General features: G+C 41.1%; 2 protein-coding genes across 12 annotated transcripts in view; one reads left to right on the top strand and one right to left on the bottom strand.

Annotated features, from left to right (window-relative positions):
• The window catches only part of DAW1 (dynein assembly factor with WD repeats 1), a 247791-nt gene that overhangs the window by 158293 nt on the left and 80246 nt on the right, over positions 1–9252 (bottom strand). The window lies entirely within an intron of this gene.
• Positions 1–9252, top strand: part of LOC121671237 (SPHK1 interactor, AKAP domain containing) — a 66403-nt gene that overhangs the window by 962 nt on the left and 56189 nt on the right. For 2 of the 8 annotated variants that reach the window (XM_042042565.1, XM_042042564.1), the window contains exon 1: positions 147–423. The exons of 5 other annotated variants lie outside the window; for them this stretch is intronic. The gene's annotated coding sequence lies outside the window, so the exon portion shown is untranslated. Of the gene's footprint in view, positions 1–11; positions 55–146; positions 424–9252 lie in introns of those variants that run through there. One more of the 8 variants, XM_042042566.1, reaches the window with a different exon arrangement.

Genomic DNA, 9252 nt, shown 5'->3' with positions numbered 1-9252 from the left:
GCCGCTCGGGGCCGCGCCGCGCGAGGGCGGTCGCGGAGCCGCGGGTTCCTCCGGGTGAGTATCGGCGCTGGGCGCCCGCGGGGACCCGCACGGTGCCGAGCACCCGGCCGGGAGCCCGCGGGGCGGGCACGGGTCCCCGGCCTGAGGGCGGTCACGAAGGAGCCGCGCTGGGGTTCTGCGGTGCCCGCGGGGGAGCGGAGCCGCTGCCGGGGCGCGGAGGGGCTTCGGGAATTGGCGTGCGGCTGCAGAAGGGCGGGCCACGCGCTGCACCTGCCAGGAGGTGGTCGGTCGCCCGCCGGGGTTTTGCCCCTACGCCCAAAGCGGGAATTAGAAGGCTTTTCTTACAATAGAAAGAAAAAATAGATTGTCATCTAAATTTGCTCTAACAGCTGGTTTTCACGCCGTAGCATCTCAAGAGAGTCGGTAAGTTAATTAGTGCTTAATGATACCTTTAGGATGTTGTGCTTAAATCACTTCGACGCGTGTCCGCTACCTAGTAAATGAGGTTGTTTCACGATGAAAGATAAACCTAAAAATCCCTGTAGTTCTGTTATCCTGGCTTCACCAAGCGCGCATTTATAGCGGTCGTGAACAACCGATTAGCGCAAAACTTCCTGCAAGACGGAAATGGATGCCCATATAGCAGGAGCCTACCGGAGATGCAAGATGTGGTTAAGCATAATTTTCAACAATCGCAAGTAAATTGCATTTTGAGGGTAGCAGGCAGACAGAAGTATTATAGAAATTGTACCATTTGAGACTATCATAGATAAAAAGCATATCTTGTCAATTACTACAATTAGTTTTGGTTTAGTTGCTCCCAGTGCAATGTTTAAATGAGTCGTAAAAAACCGATGGAAATAAAGTTTGGAGAATGCATAGCCTTAAAAGGAAGATGGTGAAAAGACATATAACTACCTGAATACACAAGAGGAACTGCTTGGGGGAGAGACGGACAAAGACACCTGAGTGAGTGATAATTACTTGCAGGACAAATTGCTTCTATTTACTAGAAAGAAACAAAAAGCTTTAAAGCAATCCCTTAGAGAGACTAGGTTGAATAGTGTTTCATACCAATAAATATTTACTGACCAAAGCTTAATAATGCTTTTGCACTTTGCTCTGAATTGCCTGATCTAGAAATAGTCCTTCCCAATTTTTCCCTTGGCATTTCAGGGTGAAATGAAAAGGATTTAGCTTTTTGATTTTTGTTATTAATCATGGCTAGTAACTTTTTATGCATTTTTTTACATAACGAATAGCAAAGAGATTATACAAACTTCAGCGTTTTGTGGGAAGTCACATTCTGAAAGAGAGAGGGATGCAGATTTTAAGGCAAGAGAGACTTTTAGGTTATCTGATAGGACATCTTGTATTTCACACTCTACAAAAATTGGGTAGAATGCAATCTTAACCCCAGGATAAACAGATATTCCAACAATACAGTCTTAAAGGTATCAAGAATTGGGCAAGCTACTGCTTTCCTTGGTTACAGTCTTGTTCTCATTGTTATAAATTTACCTCCTCATAAGCCTACAGCCATCTTCCAACTCCACATGATTATTGCTAAGCTTTTCAGCACTGTATGAAGGAACTGAGAAAACCAATCCTACTCCGTTCCTGTGCTCTGCCATCTGGTCATTTCTTCACCTCTGCTATAGGCCTATTAACCCAGATAAAATTGCCTATTTCTGTAGCAAGGCCAAGGACTAATCTTATTCATGTGAGCAACATACCTCTTTCATCTTCCTGAAGACTGATTCCCTTCTCAGAGCTTAAGCACGTCAGACTTCCCTACACCAAGAGCTACCATTCTCGCTTTCATCTCTTTTATCTCCTGAGGCTTGTTGTTGACAGCTGCTTGTTATTTGTTAATTAAGGTAACCCTTTCTTTGCTGAAACTTAAATTTTACGCTTTCTGTCAGTGAATAAGGATCACAGGACTCCAGGGAAGGTGACCGGAACAGCAGGTAGTTTATTCAGGTCATTCCTGTCTTCACCAGGAAATCTGGTTACAAAAAGCACATCTGGAAAGCCATGGGACAGATAACTTGTCATCATACACCTTCAGCTCATTATGCCTACCATACAATATCTAGGCAACTTTTAACTGAGATTTAGTTACAGAAGCTGTTGAGAATTGCAAACTTTGAATGTTAGCATTTAGGAGTTAGCTTGACTGACCTCACCAAAGAAAGTTTTCACTGTCAAATTGTTACAAATCAAAGGTATTTTTAATTTTCCTTACAGAATTACTTCAGGTATTAACCTATTTCTGTGGCTGTTTATACCTTATCTTAGTCACCTGCACTCATCTTCCTAAATCAAGGCCACAGCTCTGCCCACTTGCTGACTATCATACACTACCATCACTCCCAGAGTTCAACAAAAACTCAGGGTGCCCATTAATTCCTGCTCAGTACCTTCTCTTCCTTTGGCTTCCATAGCTGAAGGCAAAAGCATAAGCCCTTGGTTGGGAGGCCAGCAGTCACTGCAGAGCAGACAAGTGGCCTTCAGGCTTCCACTGATAACTTAGCATTTCCAGCAGCAGCTTCTTGCAGTGAACACTTAGCCTGGAGGTCAGATGAGCAGCTGCAGAGAACTGCACAGAAGTGGTAGCTGCCACTTTTCCTTCGAGCAGCTAAAAGACATTTTTGATGCATGTTGCTGTTGGGGAGCTGGAAATGTGATCTATAAGGATTTATTGTTTGGGTTTTTTGTTTGTTTGTGGTGGCTCATTTTGGTTTGGTGGGGGTTTTTATGGTGGAGGAAAAACACCCCCACATTAAAATCTTAAATATACCACCTTGCACTTTGCCTCTTCAGGTGAGAGACAGGAATAAAAATGCTTGAACTTTTTACATATGAGGCAGGAATTTCCTTGTTTCTGGCCCCTGTGTTATCGACTATCTGGGATGCTGCTGCACAGCTGCCTAAGGAAATACAACCGCCCCCTTCAGTAAAACTGCAGTTTCTCTGCTCAAGCTTATGAAACCAAACCTATAAACATACGCAGGTTTTGGCCAGTTGTGTATCTGAAAGTATTGGCTGCCAAATAAAAGTCTTCCAACATGTCTTTTGGACTGGCACCTGCTTTCAACACACCTTTTGTGTAAATACTAGAAAGAAATGGAGGAATTAAAAGTGTTCTTCAATTCAGAATTGGACACAGCACTGGGGTTTAGAAGTGACATTGGGCTGAATAGTAATTCAGAAAAACTAAAATGCCTGTAGATTCAACAGGGATGAGAAGTAGCAGGTTTTATGATATAAAAAGTGAAAAGACAAGCCCAAAGAAAGTGGCTATTTCTGAGAAGTTGCTCTGCATGTAATAAAAAACCGTGTTCTATCACCAACGCAAAATGATCTTTGCTACATCTCAGAAATACCTGGTGTGACACATAGTGCACAAAGAATGGCTAGGAAAAGCCTTTCTCGTTTTACAAGTTCCTGATGGAAAGCAAGCACTGTTTACATTTGATGAATGTACTAGGGCTGGCCACAAATGTAAAGAGGTAAATTAAGGTATTAAAGCTGAGAAGAGATCCAAAAGCTGTGGCTGTATCAGAGCTTCCTTACAGGCAGCAGACATGAGGCACACACTCAGTGCCACTGGAACTTACACTGTAACACTGTCACAGGCAGAGCTGACAGCTGCTCCTGTGGTCCAGCAAAGCAACCTGGATCTTGTATAACAGAGAAAACAGATTTGGTGTCTTTGTACTAAGATGCTTTCAGGAATGAGTGAAATAAAACTTTGATCCTTTAAGAAGACAAGATTGCAGGCAAAGACTGCACAACAGCCATGGGACTAAGCTACACATAACAATTAATTTGAATAAATCATTAAAGAAAAGAGAATGCCAACAAAAATAAAACAAACATAGAAGCAGCACATAAACAGAAATCAATACTAAAAATTTATTCTGAAAAATTGTCAGTGATGAGTGAAATGATATAAGTGAAGAGGAGCAATGGGTGGTGTTTAGTGAGACTAGCCAGAGAGACCGCATCTTACAGGTCTGTTCTCCGTATTTTTCCACCTCTATGAGTAAAGGAAAACCAAATGTGTTACAAATCTTATTTAAATAAAAGAGAACTAATAAATCCCCTGAACAAGTGTGTAATGTCAGAACTCCCATTATCAGGCAACTACCTGCATTAGAGCAGCAGCTGGCATCACATATGAGGATGAAATTTGTTTTTCTGCACTCTTGCAGAACCAGTACTGCAGCCCAGCCAGAGGAATCAGTTTAATACTTGCTGGGTATGCTTTTTATTTGCAAATTAGCAGATGAATTTACCAGATATTATGAGTGGAGCAGCCAGGAAATTTATCTGATAAGTTTCAATATTCACTAACTTCTTCTAATGTTAGTTTGAATGTCAGTGGTGGGAATTCCTGAAATAACATGCTATGCCCTGTTTTCATGGGCAATTACTTTAAGCAGTTCACTAACCTGGCTAACCTGTGTTGTTAAACACAGACAAAATTCTGAGATGCTTTCCTTCGGTGAGGTCAGGGGAGAAAAAAAGTCAGGTAAAACCAGAAGGAACCTAAATTGTGAAAGGTCATAAGTCTGTGCATGAGGAATCTGATCCCTTGAGGAATGGGACTGTAGGTGAAGGGAGGAGAGAGACTTGTAGAAGTATTAAAGAAGTTAACTGTAGAATTTCCATGCTTTGTTTCACTAACCCACTTGCACACTACAGTGACAAAACCATACTGCTTGCATCCAGGCTTGGCACCTCCTCTTCTTCCTTTATTTAACCAATCACGTCTGTTTTGAATTCTTCAATCCTGCCTCCCTAGCCTCCCACATGAATTTCTCACTGTTTTCCTGAAAACATCCACTAATCTCTTCTTTCAGCTCTGGCTCTAATCCTGTACGTCCCTTCTCCCGTTTGTGACTGCAGTAGTTGCAGTAGTGTCAGTCACACTGATCACAATCTGCCTATGAGTGCCAACCATTCTCCTCCTTCATTCAGTCCTCTCCTTCTCCAGACATATTGCCCCTAGGACAGACTTGAGAAATACTAACTATCAGTGATAATTGGAAGCATCCGTATTTTGTTGCTGTGCTGTTCATTCTGTATGTGATTTAGGCTATGACCTCCTCCCGGTAATCATTGTAGGCACGCTGACTAATTCATCAAGGTTTTGTCATCTCCTTCCTCAGCCCTATGTTAATCACTTTACTCTTTCTTGTTACGTGTGGTTGGTTCAGCTACTACCTGACAAGGAGAGAGGGAGGCATAGACTCATGGGAGCCTTTATCTGCACTGTGGGTAATGAACCCTGGTCACTTCTCATGCAGCTCTCATTGCCTAAACTTGGATGTAAGAACATCCTCTAAATTTTAAGCCATGACTGGCACCTGAACAGCCAGAAGTCCCATACGCAGACAGCAGTGTGGTGTGCTAGAGGTGCTGATGAGCAGGAGCAGGCTGAGGGAGGCTAAGAGAGCTCCCTCCACTGAGGATACCAGCCTGGGACGGCAGGGATCCCAGTAGTGCTCCCTCCAGGCTCGCTGCTCTGTATTACACTCCCTGCAGCTGCTCTCAGACACAATATTGACTTGTTTCAGTGGGGAAACAGCTTCAACATGAAGGACCATGAATGCAAGCACTGATAGCCATGTGGTTTTGAGCATTTACTCAAAAGTGCAGCAGACAGCCCTAGTTTTTTCTCAGAAGAAGGAAAATTAATTAAACTTCTACATCAAAACAATAGCTTTAATTACCAACTCACTGGATAAAATGCAGCAGCAGCAGCTTCTCTTCTGGTGTGTTGTACAGGCACCTGGCTGTGCTCTCTGGGAAGAAGCAGGAAGGGGAAGCCTGCCTGGCACTCATGGGGATGAGACTCTTTGAAAAACTTCACATCTCTCAGGATCTGAGTGTCAGAAACTCGTGGGGGTTGTTTCCCAATCTTTTAACAACCTCTTTGCTTATCAGTGGATTCGATAGTGCTTCAGACTGCATGTACAGTACAGCTTCCCTTCCTCCTACTTCACTGAAACAGAGAGAAAAAAACCATACTGCATATTTCTGGTTTTCTTTTAACCAGAACTACAAAATTAGCATGTGCAGGTTAATACTACTATATCTTGGATTTATTTGCTGCCCAGGGCGAGTTTTAGAACTTATTTTTTTAGCCTTGTCAACCTTTGGATTGTTGTCATTAATCTCTTTAGTTTCCCTCAGTAATTTTCTTCACTTCAAGAGTTGCCTGTTTATTATTAAATATCTGGCTACTGCAAGTGCCCATGACACACAACAGGTAGGTGGTTTTTATCAAAGTTATGTTTCCTCTTGGTTGTGGCATCACAATTTGTTTTTATCTAATTATTCTTGAGTGCTGTAAGAAAGTTTCATTTGTAAATCTTGATTACATTTAATTTATAGCTGAAAGAAAAAGTTCTTTTCTAAAACTGCTAACACAGAACTTGATGCTGCAATACATATTTCACTGCTAGTGAAATTCAGAACTGGTCAGCAAGTCCTGTATAACCCTAAGTAGTCACTTTTAAGACTGGAACTGTCCTGAGCTGGCTGCATGCACTTGCAATAACTATCTTCCAGGTATTATGAGAGCTTTCTGTTTTCTGGAAAAGTTTTGATCTTTTACATGAATTGCTGAAAAACTGAAATTCATTGAATGAATACATTGTTGTGGTGTAGTTAAAACTTCTTAAACAGAAAGATGCACAGAATTCCATAGGACTTGTATTTTCTTTCAGCAGTGAAAAACTTCTGTGGTCCTCATGCAGTCCCTGTGAGATTGTGTAGTTATCAGAATTTCATATACAGGCATTCCATCTGCAGTGGAGCTGTTCATTACATGCAGTGGCTCTTCAGAATATTAAAGGGAGAAAGAAAGGGTGTCTGTTTTCAGAACTGTGTTTAAATTAGGTCCCAATCTGTTTCCCCTAAGACTCATTTATAACCATCTATGCTATTTCAATTTGAAAAGGAAAGAGATCAAATCAGCAGGGTAGTGTTTCAACAACGTACTTTTAGATTGTTCCTCTTCTATGTTGTCAGGGCAGTGTCCTCCTCAGTGAAAAATGTGTATTACCATTGTAGACATATAATAAAAACGAACAGATCATTTATTTTTAAAAGGAAAAGATTTGCGTGCTGTGGTGTTGAAATGAAAACCCGTTATCCTCACATAAACTCTGGAATAAGACCTTCCCCTCAACTGGAAGAAAAAAAAAAATTGCTTCTTGAATATGTAAAAATACAGAAGTAATAGCACAGCTATTAGGGAGCTTTGTTAAATGACCACATTGTATCTGCCAAGACCTTAAAGCCTAAACATAATACGTGCCATAAATTCAGTGAAATCCAATGGTCACATTATCCACAATCCCAAAGGTAGCAGACATGACCTGTATCACTGTTTGTATGATATGATTTAAATGCTAGTATAGCTACCAAACACAGAGTTTTGGTACTTTTACAAGTATACCCATACTTCTCAGATTTTGGAAATCTGTGCATTATGGAACAGTGCATCTGACTATAAGAGAGAGGTGTCTTTTGGTACTAGCAGCAGCAGCAGATTTTTATTTCATACAAGAAAAATTAATTCATAGGTAAGTACATATTTGTTGAGTGCAACAGGTGATTTTCTGATTCAGAGGGCAAGGCTTTTAAGGCATCACATATTAGAAAAATAATTAATTACTGAAAAAAATTGTGACAGACCATAAACAAGTAATATAAATACAAATACTAGTCCAACTCCAATAATGAAACAAAGAGGCAGTAGGGCCAGATTTACTTTGCATGGATTACTTTTGGATACACAGAACTAGACTTCTGTATTAACTGTGTTTTTCTGTAGCTGCAGTTGTTACAGTGACCCCCACTAATGAAACAATAGTAATTTAGTGAAACCTGGATTTAAATGCATACTTCTTTTTTTGTTCCTCTGAATTGAAAGAGCTTAGACTTTGTCATGTTGATCAGAGTAAAATTTAAACACACCCAAAGACATGAAACAAGAGGCAACCTCTACTCTTAATGAAATTAATAGGCAGAGCTGGTTTATATTTTTTTTCATTAGGTGTAAGTGTAGAATACTCATTTGGCAAGTACTCACAGAATCACGCTGCAGGCAGTGATAAGGTTGTCTGAGAGCTTAACCTGAGCTCAGTCAGTGGTGCAGATGGTCCTGCTGGAGCTTGTGCATCCCAGTGAGAACAAGTTAACCATGTCAAGCCCAGGTATCACAGCAGTTTCATACTTCATCTGAAGTTCATTGCAAAGCAGTGGCAGTTTATCTACGTCGTGCCACCCAGGAAAACAATCAGATTCATTAAATTAATAGCACATTGACCTGATTCACTCTTGGACTCTCAGAGATCACGTCCCATGTTCATTATATAGAGTATGAAAGGCTGTAGATTTTAGGGGGTAGAAAGAAGCATTCATCTTGCCAAAAAAGCTCAATCATAGTTTCTTGGACTGAAATCTCACACTTTTTTAAAGCTGGTATAAGTGAGGAAAAAGTTGTGAATGTTGCCTTCACCTACCACTCAATCCTGTTAATCACATTATAGTCTCTGGAAAAAAAAGTTTCAGAAATTGAAGCAAGTTAAACCAATGACGGTGTTTGCAATATCTTGACAGAATTGCACAAAAGCATGTTCTTCCAGTTTGGTGAAATTTAGAAATATATCCTCTGAGAGAAGGCACAACCACCCCTCCTGCCACCAGGTTCGGGGAAAAAAAAAACCAATTTTCCTCGAAGGAAAGTGAAAGAGATAAAAACTATTTATTTAACAAACACACAGGAAAAGGATAATAGTGCTAAATAATAATATTTTGCTATGGAGAAAAACAACCTGGGAAAGTGTTAGAGTCCTCCCTTTGGTCTCCTCGGAGCTGGGGCTTGGCCCAGGGCCAGGCCCTCTGTGCTCGGTGGAAAGTCCTCCTGATGTGCTCTGATATCGAAGCAGTCCAGCAGAAAAGGGAGAAAATCCAAAATTCCAGGAAAGGAAAAAAAAGTCCAACTCTCAGTCTCTCTCTGGAGAAAAAGAAACTGAACAACTGGCCAAAAGCTGACAGGAAAGCAGCAAGCTGGGTGCTTCCTCGCTTCCCTGCCGCAGTTGAAAAAAAAAAAAAGGTATCTCTGTATGACCTTGAACAAGCTGCAAACTGCTTTGAAGAAATTTTTCTCAGTTTCTCCTTCCCCCACTCAGGCTCAGTTTGGAGGCATAGGAAGGCACAGAATTAATT

The sequence above is a fragment of the Corvus kubaryi genome, unplaced genomic scaffold (assembly GCF_017639235.1).
Source record: "Corvus kubaryi isolate FWS band 111438036 unplaced genomic scaffold, C.kubaryi_AGA036_p1.0 37397, whole genome shotgun sequence".
NCBI classification, from domain to species: domain Eukaryota; kingdom Metazoa; phylum Chordata; class Aves; order Passeriformes; family Corvidae; genus Corvus; species Corvus kubaryi.
The sequence above is the reverse complement of the archived record's forward strand: the minus strand, read 5'-3'. Positions and strand labels throughout refer to the sequence as shown.